Source organism: Crocuta crocuta, unplaced genomic scaffold (genome assembly GCF_008692635.1).
Source record: "Crocuta crocuta isolate KB4526 unplaced genomic scaffold, BGI_CrCroc_1.0 scaffold343, whole genome shotgun sequence".
In the NCBI taxonomy this organism is placed as follows: domain Eukaryota; kingdom Metazoa; phylum Chordata; class Mammalia; order Carnivora; family Hyaenidae; genus Crocuta; species Crocuta crocuta.
Genome location: NW_027532679.1, coordinates 538664 through 554021, shown reverse-complemented (window position 1 = coordinate 554021; position 15358 = coordinate 538664). Strand labels below are relative to the sequence as shown.

General features: G+C 46.6%; 1 protein-coding gene and 1 pseudogene across 1 annotated transcript in view; both read right to left on the bottom strand.

The window, feature by feature from the left end:
• LARP1 (La ribonucleoprotein 1, translational regulator) overlaps nt 1-15358 on the bottom strand; it is a 55662-nt gene that overhangs the window by 29605 nt on the left and 10699 nt on the right. The gene's annotated exons all lie outside the window — the stretch shown is intronic.
• On the bottom strand, nt 3781-5947 carry LOC144245385 (small ribosomal subunit protein eS6 pseudogene; annotated as a pseudogene).

Sequence of the window (15358 nt, the reverse complement as noted above, 5' to 3'; positions counted from 1 at the left end):
TAAAGCCTTTCTGAAGAGCACATATGGTTCTGATGAGAGCAGTAAAATGGGTGCTAGTCTACAGTGCTTTGTATGTGTGATTTTACTCATCTGCCTCAAAAAGACACTATTAGTCCAACTGCTCATAAAATGGAATGGAGGCAAGGGGACTTGCCCAGGGTCACACAGTATATCTGCGTGACATTATTCATACATCTCAGCATTACTTTCAGATTTCTTCCATGGAAGCCTTCCCTGTTGAGTGCCCAATGTAAAGAACTACCCAACTATCAACTCCAGATCAAGTTCTAATTCAGTCTATAACCTGGGGTCTTCAGAGCCACCCCCTGAAACAGCTGCATTTGTATCTCAAACCCAATAATTACTGTAGTACATCCTTGGAAGGTGCCAAAGTTCTTTACCTATGGTAGCTCATTTCTTTTTCATAACCACTTAGGAGATAGATATGATGCTGATTCCAGATTATAGATGAAGAAACTAAGGCTCAGAGAGGCTAAATGACTTGTCCACAGTTCAGGAGGCTACAAACCTCCAAAGCTGGGACTGAGTCACTGGTACTGCTTGACCCCATCCCTGGGCTTTGCCGGCCTATAACACACCCTTTGTGGACAATGACTGCAGACTCTGTAGGGTGGGGATTGCTTCTACCTTGCCCACTGGCCTCTGAAACCCAGGGTCACAGCATGTACATGGCAGGCTCACAGTACACATTTACTGATGAAAGTATTTACAGAAGCACAGGTGTTTCTCAAAAAAATCTGAAAGCGCTCTCTTCTGGGAAGAGAGGTTAGCTGCCCCTCTGCATTAGGACTGAGCTGCACACATCTGTACAGTCCAGCAGCTGCAATCCCTGTGGGGTCTAGACCTGGCGTTCCGTACTGAGAGTTGGAATCCATATGTTTTAATCTCAACACCACGGGCCAGCCGTGGAAAAGAGAGGACAGAGAGAGTATGTGGCAGACAACACACAAAGGAACTCCCCAGAGGTCCCAGACTTAAGCCTCCAGGCCCCAGGCAGGGCTGGCAACCCCGGAGAGCTTGGGAAGCACAGCTAGCAAGCAAAGGGGACAGCACCCACACAGAAGCAGCCAAGGCTCTACCCTCAAACACAGACTTAAGTGTTTCCAGAGCTTCTGAGTTTTCAAGAAAAGTAGACAGATTATTAAAAAGAAATTTCTTGCTTTAAAAATACTGCTAATCAATTCACATTTAAAAAAAACAAACACAAAAAACCTCTTCCATGAGTCAGGTTCTGCTTGTGGGCTCCTGCATGCTCTCTTGAGGGACAGGCCAAGCACTGGGCAGCTAGGCCCTGGATTTCAGAAGCCATCCCTCTCAGGAAGGTTTTGAAGCACAAGCAACACTCTGCTGCCTGCCTGACTCTACTGATCTGATGTGGGAGGCTGCTGACCTCAAAGCTGGTTTTCCCCTGGTAACCCACCACTTCGGGTAATGCAAATTCACTTTTATTATCTTAATCTAGGGTATTCTCTCTTCAAGAGGCTTCTGAGTCCCCCGCCTCCCCCAAATTACTTTGGATTACTTTATTGGCATGGAGAGGCTCTCAGACTCAGGCAAGGCTAGAAGGGACTTGAGAACGCTTCTCCTTGTACACACAGGAAAGCTGAGCCCAGGAGGGACCAGGCTGTGCCCAAAGTGACCAGTGAATTGTGTGGAGCTGGCACTGAATATCCAGTTCCTGCCTTCAAATCCAGAGCTTTTCCAGCTGGTGGGGAAGCCAACTTCCGGCCTAAACAAAATATGCTCTGTTCACCTAGACATTCACTCATGGCATAGGGGCATATCGTGCGTGATAGGGGTGGGAGGCAGGTCCAAAAACCCAAGCATTACAGGAACCTCCCCCACTGTTTTTAAGATAAACAACTTCTTACATGCAACTGTTAATACATGACAGAAAAGGAGGTGTGCTCTTGTTGAAATGGATCCAGGAGGGGGACTTCACTTCTGCCCCCATCTTTTTTCTTCACACTTCTCCAGGGAAGGCCAAACCTCTCAGCTTCCTCTCGAAGATGTCGGGTAGGCAGGTCCTGACCACTTACCCATGCAGTGTGCCAGGTTAGGCTCCCTCACTAGCCCTTGGTTTCCTGTTCTGAAATCACTGAGCCCTAATAGCTCCAGCCCTGCAGGCTGGGTAGACTTGGCAACAGGAAACCCCACAGAAATGGAAGAGACTTGCCAGGTATCCCAGAAACAGATGGTAAGTTGGGAGGTCCTGGGTATGGACTAGTTATACCAAGCCAGGTCAGCCAGGCAGACCTTGCTTCTCAGAAGGAGCAGATCTGCCCTCTTGAGGGGTCTGGGGCAGGGGGCCACTTCAGTGTCACATGCTACACCCTGACTGGGAAAGAGTAGAACCCTGGGATGCCACAGATGAGGAGACAGGGGCTGCCCCACCTATAGACACTCACCCCTGCTCACAGATGCTCTCAAGGAAGTGGCAGGTACCCTATTATCCTACTTCACAGTCCCTTCCCCTTCAGTAAATGTAGAGGGGTTCTAAGCCCTATCTAAAATCCACTCTATCACCAATTTACCAGGCTGCTGGGCTGAGAGGCAGGACAGAGCAGCAGTTAAAAGCATGGACTCAAGTTCACCCGAAGATGTTCTAACCACCAGTCTGCATCAAATAAGTAACCCACAAGGCCAGGGGACATGGTTAAATCAGACCAACCATTCATGCAGCTCGTAACTTGATCGACACTAACTGGGACACAAAGGAATGAGAACCAAACAAGCAGGTTCATGATGGAGGCAAAAAGGCAATTTACATGGGAAATCTCTGAGTCAGACTTAATCTCTCATTGTGAAGTTCATGATAGCTGCTAGCTCACAGATTTACAGCTTAATTGAGGTCATCATTCAACACAGAACTATCACAAATACATGATAGTTTTTTGGCTCTTTGAGGCAACTCTTGAATCTCTCTAGTGCTTAAAAAAAGAGTGAGATGGATAATGGTTGCCAGATTTATTTTATTTTTTAAATCTCAGGACCTATCTAATTAAATGTGAATTTGAGATCATCAGCAAGTAATTTTTCAGAATAAGTATGTCCTATGCAATTAAATTTAGGACATCTTATACTAAAAAACTATGCACCATTTATCTGAAATTCAAATGTAATTGGGTGTCTGGTATTTTTATTTGCTAAACCTGGCCACATAGGAAGGAAGGAAGGACCACTGGTCCACGTTCCATGACAGGGGGGTAGTGAGCAGAGCCCTGGGCTAGGAGTCAGGAGACTGAAGGCCAGTACCAGCACAGGTGCTAGAGAGCCTTGCTGTGGGAGCTTAACATAAGTTTCCACCTGGGGGTCTTCAGTCTGGCCATTCAGAGGCCCATGGTTGGGGTGGAGGGGAGCTGTCATCTGTAGTCTTTCCAGGCCTAACATGCTTTGATTTTTATCCTTATGTTCACTGATCATCCTAACTACAACTTAATTGAAGCCAGCTTTCCAGAGGCACAATCTACCTCCAAAACCACTGCTACAAAAGTACCTCAGCCCTAAGATTTTAATATGCAGAATTACCTATCCTCTGAGGAGCTTATCAAAACATAGATTCCTGGGTCGCACCCTCCAGGGATTTTTGCTCAGAAATGGTGGGGCCAGGAATCTGCTAGGTAATTCTAAGGCAGGTTTTCTCTAGATGGACACACTTGGAAGTTTTTAAATTTAACCCAGTGAGTTTCAACTGTTAATTCTCATAGGGGTTACCAGAACCACACCACCACATTTAGTATTTTATTTATTTAGTTATTGATTTCTGATCTTATATATTTGTTCCTCTTACAACAAGCTCATTTTTGACTCAACTCAGACTTTGAGGAAGCAGCTCTCGTCTTTTGACAATCTGCTCTTGGTATTTTTCTTTGGACAACTTCTTCATTCTCTTGGCCAAAAGCTTAGCATATTCTGCAGCCTCTTCCTTGTTTTTCTTTGCGCGCCACTTCTTCAAAGCAATGTGCCGACGTTTGTGTTGGAGGACATGTGGAGTAACAAGATGCTGAATCTTGGGAGCTTTGGTTCTAGGTTTCTTACCTTCTTTGTTTAGGGACTTTCTCACAACATACTGGCGGGCATCATCTTCCTTTGAGAGACTGAAAAGCTCGTGGATTCTGCTAGCTCTTTTGGGCCCCAGGTGACAGGGCACAGTAGTATCAGTGAGTCCAGGAAGATCCGTCTCCCCTTTTTTCAGGATGAGCAAGTTGAGAACACGGAGATTGGCATCGACAATGCAACCCCGGACAGATCTGCGCTTTCTTTCTCCAGTCCTCCATGTTCAGTAGCAGGAATACCCCTTACTCAGCAGTAGGTGGACACGGCCATGGGTCACAACACCTGCTTCATGGGGAAGGCTTGTTTGTCATTGTCACCACTGACTCGAACCACATAGCCTTTCCATTTTTCCCCTAGAGCGTCAGCAGCAACTTCTGTGGCCATTTGCTTCTCATAAAAGGTACAAAGTTTGCGTTCATCGTCCACTTCACGGAGTTTCTGGCAGCCAGTAGCTGGGAAAGAGATGTTCAGCTTCATTCGGAGGCTGCCTACCACCTCCGAGGTGCCACAAAAAAGAGGCCAATTTTATTTATTTTTTTAACACCACATTTAATATTTTAAAATTAGGGCTGCACCTCTTAAATTGGTGGCGGGTACATGGGTTGTTTTAATATTTTATATTAATTAAAATTAATATGTTATATACCCATACATTTATAATTGTTTAATATCATTTGATTAAAATTAAAATATTTAATAATCTTTAAACTTACATTTATGTTCTTTTTAAAAGGTATATTTAAGTTCTTTTTTAAAGATTTTATTTTTAAGTAATCTCTACACCCAACATGGGGCTCGAACTCACAACCCCGAGATCAAGAGTTGCATGCTCTGACTTATCAGGGTTGGTCCGAAGGATGTGGAGCCCAAGCCTGCTACCCATTAACCTTGCACTCAGCTGGAATTTGTAAGCACAGGGTGTATGAAAAACCCTCACCTCACAGCTGTGGAAACTGGGACCAGTAAGCTAGCAGGCTTGCAATACCACTTGGCGAAGAGGGGCAGACTTGGTTTAAATGCATATTCCTGGAATTCCCTCACGCTCCAGGAATAATTTTGGCAAGGAAGGGAGAGCTTAGGCATCTGCAGTTTTAACAAGTTTCTGACACAACGCTGATGCCAATTAATGTTTGAGAACTGAGACTGCTGGGAAGGAATCTTGGTCTCCAACCCCCAGTCCAGGGTCTCATCTCTGCAGACAGAAATTACCTGCCTCACAGGAGCAGGAGGGAGCATGTTTTAATTACACACACCAACAGCAGCCTCAGGAGGGGTGCATGAGAAGCACATCCCCTCCATTTACCCCAGTTCGATCTCTAGCATCAGGAAACAAGACTGGTCAGGCCAAGAATCCACAAGCTGAGTGTCTTGACAGATGGGAGGTCACAAAGGATCAATCTGGGCTGGGTTTGGGGTTCAGTTTCACAATAGGCTCCAAACTATGGCTGTGCCAGAAGGAGAAGCATGAAGGCTCTGAAGGGAACTGTTTGCCTGCCTCCTTTTAAGAGCCAGATAGCCTCCACTCTCTTAGGCTAAGCCTGCTCTTTGCTCACCCAATGCTGGAGGCCTTGGTCTGCTACACAATAATGGCTACCATTACTAAGCATTCACCTCAAGCTTCCTGTTGTGGGCTTTTTGTGCATTTTTACCCTCACAATGATGGAATTACTATCCCAGTTTCAGAGACTAAGTGGCCAGCCAAAGTCACACAGTGAGAAAGTATCTGACCCTAAGGATCTGAAATCTCAGGCCACCCTAGGCCTCTTTCAGCACTGCAGGAGACCAATATTTGGTTCTCAAAGGTCTCCAGCTCAAACCTGCAGGCCCAACAGGGGACTGAAGCCATGAGCACCAGAATCCACTTCTCTGAGCCTATGAGCTTACCTGTCAGGTGGGGATGCCATCCCTCAGCATGGGGGAAGAAGGGCAAAGCACAGTCAGGAATCAAAGCACTGCTTATTGAAGACAATGCTCTAGGATCCTGCAAACCAAAGGCCCAAGCCCTTGCCAGAACCCAGCCCAAGAGGATTTTGCCTCCTCCAGCAGATCAGAAAGGGAAGGATGGAGGAAACTGTAAACATCTTATAGGACAAAGTACAGGGAAGAGAGGGGAAAGGGGGGGGTGGAAAAAGCAGGGACTTTGTACAGGCCCGGCTACAGGGCACAGGAGAGCTAAACAGAGCATAAACCACCCAACCAGGTAAACTATCTTTCCTTATGCCTGCTGACCAGGGTTAATCAGCTGTAAGATACTTCCTCACCCCTCGTGGTGTCAAAGTCTCAAACCGTATGAGGTAGGAAGGATAGACGTGGTTCTCCCCCATATTACAGAACAGAGAACTGAAACACAGCGAGCTTCCTGACTTGTCCCAAGAATATCAACTTGTTTTCTGAGATCCTAGCCCTATGTCCCAACCAGCCTATTGTGTCACCTGACCACTGGTAACTTGCCTCTTGAGGGGTCTGCATGCAAGACACTGGGGGAGTGGTGGTGAACAAGATAGTCCCTATGCTCTCAGGGTCCAGTTTATACAAGGGCTTTAATCTGAAACTCTACATGTGATTGCTTGATCTTGACTGCCTGGGATGCTATTACTGACAATCCTCAGGCAGTAAATGGGCTCAAGAAAAGCCCAAGATCAATTAGCAAGGTCTCCTATGAGCATCCTGTTTGGTAATGACTAAAAAAAAATACTCTTCTTCTCAACTATATAACACATACTATGTACTGTGAATATAAAAGTAGGTAAGACTTAAAGATCCAGCCCATGAAACTAGTATGGGCGTGGTGGACTCAACATGCTTTCAGTCCAAAAGCCACTGAAAAGATCTGCACCTCAGAAAAGATCTGCAACCCTTAGGCCTGGGCTCTTCTAGAGGGATTAAGGCAAGTCCCAGGAAGAACAAAATACAAGAACACAAGTGAGAATCAAGGAATGGGTGCCTCTGTGGAAAGAACACTGGGCTGGGAATCAGGAAAACTGCCTACTTTACTCCCAGCAGTAAGGTGGTGCAATAGGTAAGAGCCTGGGCGGTTCAGTCGGTTAAGCGTCCAACTTTTGATTTGGCTCAGGTCATGACCTTACTGTTTGTGGGACTGAGCCCCAATCGGGCTCTGTGCTGAGAAGCAGAGCCTGCCTACGATTCTCTCTCTCTGCCCCTCCCTTGGTCATGCTCACTCACTCTCAAAATAAATAAATAGAGAAAAAAAAAAAATGAGCCTGGGCTCCAACAGCTCTTCTATCTTGGTGATTCTGGGTTTCTGTAAATGGGACTAGTTTCTAACCTAGTGGGACTGTGAGGATTGAATGAGTTGGTATTTGTGAAGTACTTGGAAATGGGCCTAGCACACGGTAAGCACTCAGTATGTTAGCTACTATGTTGGAAGTTTAGAGATCTCTCTGTGTATCTGAGCAGGCTTCATCACTGGTTTGTCTCACAAAACAGGGCTGTACAACCTTTTTATTTTTCATAAAGGAATTCTCCCCATGAATTCAATAAAATTCACTGCAGAATATTTTTTAAAAAAGGCCAATGACAAATTTTTCTACCCCACCCCAAGCTCAGTTTCTGAGGTGAGCTTCCTACTAGGTATCTAGTTCTCAAAGTTCGCTCAGTGCCCCCACCCTTCCCAGAACCATACTTAATGCTCTAGCTGAAAGAACTCATCAGTAAAGGAGAGTAGAAGGGTGGGCCTGTTTTTCAGGAAATTTAGAGCATTTCTGGGCAACACCTCCTCCATTTGAGCACGCCTTCCTGGCTTCTGAGGGCTCAGGGTGTGTCATCGGCAGGCCAATGTCAGAGAGGGAAGAGAGCTGGAGGCTGGTGAGCTGGAGCCCCAGGAGGCCCTGCGTGTGCTTGTCAGCACTGGAGGCTGGTGCTGCCAGACCTCATCCTCTCCTCATCCTCACTCCTGTAGCACTGACCGGTGCAAAGGGCTCCTGTCTCTTTCCCTGAAAAGAACAAGGCAGAATGAAAAAAGACCCAGCATGAGCATCATGATTTTCCTTAGTGCCATGTGGGAGACTCTGGCCAAGAGACTGAGGCCTCAGTTTTCTAAGAAAGGAGATGCCAGATGGCTTCCATGGCCCCTTTGGATTCTGGTCTTCCTCAAGTCTACAATCTCCAAAGAGCTGCTACCTCAGAGGGGCAATGGCAGTGATGATACAAATCAGGGGGTGGGATAGAGAAGGCTTGGAATGGCAGAGAACATTCCAGAGAATCCTCAAGCCTAGCTGCAGCCAATGGGGAACTTCAGCAGCCTCTCCACTCCCAGCCAGAAGTCCAGCATTCCCAGACTGCCACAGCCCTTATACTCCTCTCCCCATGCCTGGTCAAAGGGCCTCGAGCTCAGTGGACAAACTGCTGTGCTCACAGCTCCTGGAAAGATTGACAGAGTCAAACATCTTTTTAAAAAATGTTTCTAGAGGGGCGCCTGGGTGGCTTAGTCGGTTAAGCGTCCGACTTTGTCGCTTAGGTCATGATCTCGCGGTTCGTGGGTTCGAGTCCCGCGTCGGGCTCTGTGCTGACTGCCAGCTCAGAGCCTGGAGCCTGTTTCAGCCTGTGACTCCCTCTCTCTCTGACCCTCCCCTGCTCACGCTGTCTCTCTCTCTCTCCTAGAAATAAATAAAAAACATTAAAAAAAAAAAATGTTTCTAGAGTTACTATTGAACCCTTAGTATGAACTGTCACTGTGCTAAGTACCTCCCTTGTAGTATCTTATTTAATAGGAAAACTGATGATGCTTACTTTTTCCTTATTAGTTATGCTTTAAAGGGGAAAAAAAAAAACAACTGACTCCGCCAGTTTTTAACTCTAACCCTGGGTAGGTCTCTTAATTACCATTAAGCCTATGGAGAATGAATTTCTCCATAAGAGGGAGCCAACGACCACCAACCTCAAGGGCACTTGTGAAATACAGATAAAGTGTTCTGTAAACTCTCCTAAAGTCTTAAGGACTATCCCAAAGGCAGTACCAGTCCTTTCAATCCAAGGACTTGATGAAGACTAGACTAGACCCTAGGATAAATCAATGAATGGTGGTTCAGAATCCTCAGCTTTGGTAGCTGCCATCTTGGATGGTGTCCTACCTTAGGCAATAGAGCTCCCAAAGGAGTGGAAACCAAGTCATCTCCTCATTCCCTGGAGCAGGACCCTCCCAGACTGTGGAGACTTGGCTCACTTGTGCTCCTGGGTGCTACAATAATGGGGGAGAAGGCCAGGCCCCCTGGATCCTCAAAACCTTAATCATCGGAACGCCTGGGTGCCTCAGTCGGTTGAGCATCCCGACTTGATTTCAACTCAGGTCATGATCTCATGGGTTCATGAGTTTAAGCACCGCACTGGGCTCTGCGCTGACAGTGAGGAGGCTGCTTGGGATTCTCTCTGCCTCTCCTGCACATGCTCTCTCAAAAATAAATAAATAAACTAAAACAAAACAAAAAACAAAAAACAAAAAACTCTTACTCATAAGCAACCCAGTCCCCGTTACCCGAGGGCTAATCCGAGGTCTGTAGCTCATCCCCAGCCCTCCTACAAAGGGAAAGGAGGTGGCCAGTGGCATATAATTGATACACTTAGAAGGGAGCCTCATTTTACAGTCTGAAAAACTGAAGCACAATTTTTTTGTGGTGGGGGTGGGGTGGGGAATGAAACAAGGCTCCTAAAGATCTCAGACCTGCCAAGGAATTGAGGTTCTTGCCACAGAAATGGCCTGGTGTGAAGCAGGTACATCCTTGTAATAATAGCATCAGGGGGGCAGGGTGGTTTGACAAACTAATCAATTATTTACAGATTTCTAAGTTCCAACCTCATCCAGGTCAAACCATATCCCTTTCTGCACCTACTCTAGCCTAGCTGTTCTTTTCGCCACTGCTGACCAGCTGCCCTTGGGGATGTACTGTGGGCTTGGGAGCATCCCAGAACAAACCCAAGTGAATGTCTCTGCCCACCCCACACAGGTTTTCCTTTTGTACTCTGGCTAGTTGCAAACCCAAGCAGTAAGCTGTTGGAGGGCAGAGGAGTGTGGCGGAAAGAACACTGACCTGGGCATCAGTGTGCTTGTGTTTGAAACCTGCATCCCTGCGTGACAGCCTCAGTCAGTAGCTTCCCCGATGTGGGCCTGTTCTCCTCAGCAAAGTGCGGGGTGTGTGCAGGCATGTGCACATGGTGCATGTGAATTCTGGACTGGGCTCAGTGCTCTCAGATCAACTCCAGGTGCCTGCAGGGGGCAGTGAAGGAGTGGAGGCTTCAGAGGCAGAAGAGATGGGGTGTGTGCCTGCCAGCTCCTTAACCTCCGTCACCAGGAAAATGTTCCTTTATTACCAAGACCTGCTTTGAGGGTTAAGCAGATAATTGCCCTTGAAAGCCTCTGTTTCTAAGTGGGGTGGGAGGGGGAATACAGCTCATGAGATATTATTATCCCATTTTTTAAAAAAGCATGTGTATATATATATTTAATACATATACATATCACCCAGTTAAAATAAAGTATAGAAATGTGCCGTCCAATACAACAGTCGCTAGCCACATGAGGATACTGACCACTTGTTATGTGGCTAGTCCAAACTGAAAAGTGCTTTGAGTATAAAATACACACCAAACTTCAAAGACTTAGTACAAAGACTATAGAATATTTCACTGATAATTTTTATGTTCATTATATGTTGAAATGATAATCTCTTATTTTGGGTTATGTCATTTAAGTTGTCACCGGTCTTTACTTTTTTAGAAATATGGCTACTAAAAAAATTTGTAATTATATATATATAGCTTGTGTTGTATTTCTATTAGGCAACATGGTCTAAAAGGACGTGGTTGTTTAGTAGTGTTTATGGTGGCTGGTGGACATTTTTCTACTATGAACTGGTGTTGCCTGAATAAACTAAAAAGATTTTCCCTTTGAAAGAAGTTAAAAGGCCCAACACATAACAGTAGTCCCCATCCCCTTTGGGAAGAGCCAGAGAGCCTCCTGGTGCCTGTAGAGGGCCACCTCCCATCCTCCAACTGGCCCAGAGGCCAGGCCTGAGAAACCACAAGGTCAGCAGGGCTCTTTCCAGCAGGCTGCACGTGTCCTGACAGAGCTGAAGAGGAAGAGGGGCCAGGGCCCCTCTGCAAGATCAGAAGTTCCAGGGCCTGCTCACACCCACTAAAGGTGGCCAGGGGGCAGAACTGGGAACTTTCAGGCTGGGCCATTAGAGTTCCGTACAGATTCCTGCTGCCTGAAGATTTGTGTGGTTGTCTCTCTCCCAGAAACTGTTTTCCAGGTAAGGTCTGTATGCTTCTGTGTTCTAGAAGAATGCAAAGCCAGATGCTAAGTACTGCAGAACTCTGGAGTCAGTCTACTATGGGTTGGAATCCCAGCTACTTATTAAATACTACATGGCCTGAAGCAAATTACTGAACCTCTCTGAAGTCTTCTGTTTTCTCATCTGTAAAACGCGGATTATAACTGTAGATCCCACAGAGTTGTGGAAATGAACCTAGATAATGAATGAGATGGTGTGGGTGGCTCACAAGTTTGATAATCATGTCAGGAGTGGAGGGTCTGGGGCAGTCTGGCCTGGCTCCCTGGTGTGTCTGTCCTCAAGGCAAGCTACTCATGAGGTAGATTCTGGGACATCTGGCTAAGTACAGGGACACGATAAAAGCATATTAGTGACAGACGAGCAATGCATTCATAAGCACAGGTCCCAATCCCTTCTTACAAGCTGCGAGAAATGAAGGTCCAGCCAGAAGAAACGAGAGAGCAGGGCTGAAACAGAACTTGGATCCACAGACTTTCAGTTTGCTCTGACCCCACCCTGAAGATCTTACCTGAAACTAAAAAGCCACCACGGTTTCTGACAAGATGTTGGAACAGAAAACTGTGGCACTGAGAGCCCGTGCTGGGCTTGTACTCCATTCCCCAGAGCTCCCACTGGTGCCCCCATGTCATTCCCCCACACTCTCACTCCACTTCAACCCTGGGGCATGGAGTCTGCCTCAGACAGGCCTGAGGGGGGGGAGGGGGTACAGGGGGCCGCCAAGCAAGGCAAAACCAACACTTCTCCAGGCCCTTCAGCCAGGAGACCTAGAACCAGGGGAATGACCTCTGCCTGCATCAGGCCATCCTCTTATTAATGGGCACAATACAACAATAATTTGGTTTCTGGATAGATAGAAGGAAGTAAGAAACGGCAATCAGAAAACTTCCTCTTTAATGTAGCCTAGTCTCAAAGGAAAACAGTAAGGTTAAAAAAAAAAAAAAAATCAGGCCTGGTACTGTGCCATCTTCCATGCCTTTCCACCTCTTCCCTAGACTTCTGTAGAAGTCTCCAAGAGGTCTCCCTGCTTCCGATCTGGCCTCTCCCTGCCCCCCACATCAGTCCATTCTGCATAAAACAAAGTAACCCTCAGGCAGAAATCATATCATGCTACCTCTCTCAATGCTTTCAGAACAGGATCCAAACTCCCTAAGCTGGTCTCCCAAGACTTCTTGCTTCGGAGTTTTTGAGTCTCTCACCTGTCATCCACTCAGGCCTCTTGGTCCATTCCTTGGAGAACTCTGAACTCATTGCCACCTGGTACTTGCAGTTCTTCCAGGCAAGAATACTCTGCACCATGTTCCTTATCAATCCCATCTTGGCTCACTCACCCTTACGGGCATTCCCTGATGAGGTGTTTGAAGATGGTCCTCAGCCACATACCTCCAACACTTTTCTAGCACACTGCCTTACTCTTTCTTTCACAGCCCTTACCATTACCAGAAGCTGGTATTAAAGATGCCTGCAGGGGCACCTGGGTGGCTCAGCTGGTTAAGTGTCCGGCTTCAGCTCAGGTCATGATCTCATGGTTCGTGGGTTCAAGCCCCGTGTCGGGCTCTGTGCTCACAGCTAGCTCAGGGCCTGGAGCCTGTTTCCAATTCTGTGTCTCCCTCTCTCTCTTTGACCCTCCCCTGCTCACGCTATCTCTCTCTCAGAAATAAATAAAAAACATTAGAAAAAAAAAAAAGATGCCTGCAAATCGACACTCCTCCCACTGAAAGGCAGGGCCCATGACTCCATCTCTTCATTCCCAGCAGGATCTGGGATCTGTATCATCCCACCATGGTAAAAGTGACATTGCGCTAGTGCTCAGGTCCAGGACCTCAGAATACTGACAACATCTACTTCCTGTCACTTGGAAAGTTCTGTCTAGGAGCACTAAGCCACTGCACAGTAAGTCCTACTACTCTGAAATCACCATGCTGGAGAGGGCACCTGAGGGCCCTCCACCTCCAGCTAAATTCAGCCTTACAGCCATCCCTGCTACAGTACCAAAAATGCTAGTGAAGTCTGGAGGGCCCTCCAGACCAGGACACCCACTACACTAACACTGCCATACAGAAAAGAATCAGCCAGCTGAGTCCTATCCTAACCCTGACCTACACACAAATCAGGGAACAAAATGGTTGTTTGTTGTTGTTGTTGTTTTTTAATGTTACCAAGTTTGGGGTGATTGGTTATGTAGCAATAGATAGCAAGAACTACCCTGTTAGTTTACTAGGTCTCCCCCACTAAAATGTAAACTATAAGGGCAGCTCCCTTCTGCCTTGTTCCCATCAGTATTGCCCTGGCCTAATACTCAGTAGGCTACTCAAATAAATGTATTAAATGAATGATTTTCACTTTGGTGGTAGCCAAATTAGTTCCTTTCATACAAAGGAAGGTTAGGCTCAAGCCCTGGTGTTTCTCTTGATTAGCCTGATGACCCTGAATACTCAATCTCTTGAGATGGGCCAGCTTCCCGTCCACTGATCTTGTCAATACTTTGACCCTGATCTCCACCAGACATGGGCTCTAAATCTCAGGGCCAGAAGCAGGGGGGTGGGTCTCAGCAGTAACCCAGTGTAACCAGGTACGGGATGGCGAATCTTCTCAAGAACGTTTCTGTCAAGAGATGGGCCACTACTATGGTGGGGTGTTTTTTTGGTGTATTTTTTTAAAGTTTATTCATTTATTTTGAGAGAGAGAGAATGTGAGCATGAGGATGGACAGGACAGGGGCAGAGAGGGAGGGAGACCATCCCAAGCAGGCTCTGCACACCATCAGTCCAGAGCCGGACGTGGGGCTCAAACTCACAAACTGTGAGATCATGACCTGAGCTGAAGTCAGATGCTTACCTGACTGAGACACCCAGGCACCACCACTGTTTACATACTGCTATGAATACTCCTAACCTTCTGGGGGCAGCTTATCTTGCCCAGCACTTTCCAGAAGCCGAAGATAGAATGCCTCATGTCTAGGTAGAAAAATCCTAGGTAGAAAAACCACAGCCCTGGCCAAGCTCTCAGGATTAACACTAAAGCCAGTCTAATCAGGTGGGGGGAAGCAATCTCCTTTAGATGAAATCTTTCTCAACACACTGTAGTCTTCATCTCCACACTGATGTATCAAACTAAACCCTAGCAGGAAAGGACCTTGAAAGGTCTTCTGGCTTAACCACTTTCATTTACAGAAGAGGAAAAGAAATCTAAAGAGGTTCAGTAAATTGCCCAAAGTGTTTTAGCAAGTAAGTGAACCAAACTGCTGGGACTAGAAGGCTGGTCTCCAGTTTCCTGCCCAGAGTTCTCTATCCTGCACCTACTACAGCGCTTACACCAAAAATGGTATGACAAGCAGGCCTGCCTTGGTGAAGCCTCTCTCCAGTGTCTCTGCCCCCAAAAAGAATTCAATACACCAATGCACAGACAAGGGATCAAGGATCTTTTCCTTTTCCATCTGAGACCTAGTAACATCTGCCTTAGCTGCTCTCACACCTACACAGTGTTTGAGCTGGAAGAGACCTTAGAGATTAAGATTAGATTCCACATCCATTTCACAGATGGAGGAGAGTGAAGGCTCAAGGGGACCTAACGTAAGCTGGTTTCCCCATCCCTTAGGTCTCAGAAAGCTTTCTATCACTGCTCTGGGGCATCAGGCCACAATACCTAGCGGTGTCCTGGGTATAGAGTCCCCTCTAGAGACTCCAATTTCTGCCCTTTAGGTTTTCTCGACCTTCTCCTCTCAAACTCTTCTCCTATAAGAACTGATGCTCTTCAGTTTGTAGGCTGGACAGACTACTACTCTCTCTGCCTTGTACAATAAAACATACAAAGTCTGAGCCCACAGGCTCCATGCTGGTGTCCTTGTCTAAAGAGGGTAGGTACTGCCATTGGACAACAGTCACAAAGGAACAAAAATTCAGTGTGGCTGGGTCTTCTCATTTTTTTTCTGTAACAGGTTAATTTTTCTTTATTTATTTATGGGGGGGGGGGGGGGGG